Source organism: Triticum dicoccoides, chromosome 4B (genome assembly GCF_002162155.2).
Source record: "Triticum dicoccoides isolate Atlit2015 ecotype Zavitan chromosome 4B, WEW_v2.0, whole genome shotgun sequence".
In the NCBI taxonomy this organism is placed as follows: domain Eukaryota; kingdom Viridiplantae; phylum Streptophyta; class Magnoliopsida; order Poales; family Poaceae; genus Triticum; species Triticum dicoccoides.
Window position 1 is genome coordinate 336,968,910 of NC_041387.1, and position 1,232 is coordinate 336,970,141.

Below are 1,232 nucleotides of genomic sequence, written 5' to 3' on the forward strand. Positions count from 1 at the left end.
TAGATTATCAGCGGAATCTGCGTAAAAGGTGTGGATTTGGGGTGATAACGCCTCCGCCCGCGGCTGTACGGAGCCCCTAGGGTTTGGGTCGCGGCGGAGCGAGGGGAGAAGAGGATGTGCGGGCGCGTGTGGTGTGCCGGGGCGGGGTAGGGAGAGGCGACCCAGGGGTGGGTTTGGGATCATTTGTAGCGGCGCGGGGACCTGTCACCTGTGGATGCAGATTAACCGAGACCGACATGCCGAGAAAAAAAACAGGACGAAACCAGAATGTATACTTTTATAAATGATGATGACGTGTCTGCAATCATGCAATATAGGTCATCCGATTTATATCTGACAAATAGAAAAAAACTATGGCAATTTTGCAAAAAGATACCTACACCCCTCTCCACATATGTAAATAAAGCTTCTCGCGTTCATCATTTTCTCTCACAAGATAAACTACTCATACAAATGCATCTTGATGTTCCATGCAACGCACGGACATTTTATTAGTTTATTGTTAGTAAATTCGGAGTTTGCGCTGGGTTATCTTTTTTTATTGCCATGGGTTATCCAAAAAAATAAGAAAACCAAAATATTGTTTGTTTGCATACAGCCCACCCAAGTCCGGACATTCACTGTTTGGCCTGAATAGCATGAACATTAATGCACCTCTTGTTGGAGATATGCCGCGGAGGAAATCATTTATGATGATATTTTCTATGTGTTTATGAATAAATATAGTCCTTGAACATTATTAATGTTGGGTCCTACGATAGGGTGTGTCGACTGCAAATTAAAATTTTCCCACGCGCAGAACAACCAGGAACATGCTACGGGAGATGGATCACAGATTGTTACCACTAGACGCGCAGTGCCGTGCAGCAGAAGTAGAGTTGAGGCAGCATGTTCCCGGAGTCGCCTCGCGTTCCCATAGTCGTCTCCTCCTTGCCGGTCTCCCATGTAGCCGATCGGATCCCGCGAACAGGTTCGCCGGAGCGGCGCAAGTGCACCGCCTCTAACGGTATCCGCGCGTGCAGGAGGAACGTCGTGCGGCGGACTACTAGGTCCGATCACACACCGGCGGCGAGTGGAGGTGGCTATTCGCAACACGTGCAAACCCTAGTGATAGCGCCGAAGCGATCAATCGTATGAGTGTGCCGCACCTCCACTTTATATAGGCGTCCGTCGCGGGCTCAACACTTGGGCCTCGCACGGACCCTAAAGCCCACAAGTCTACTCGGCCACAA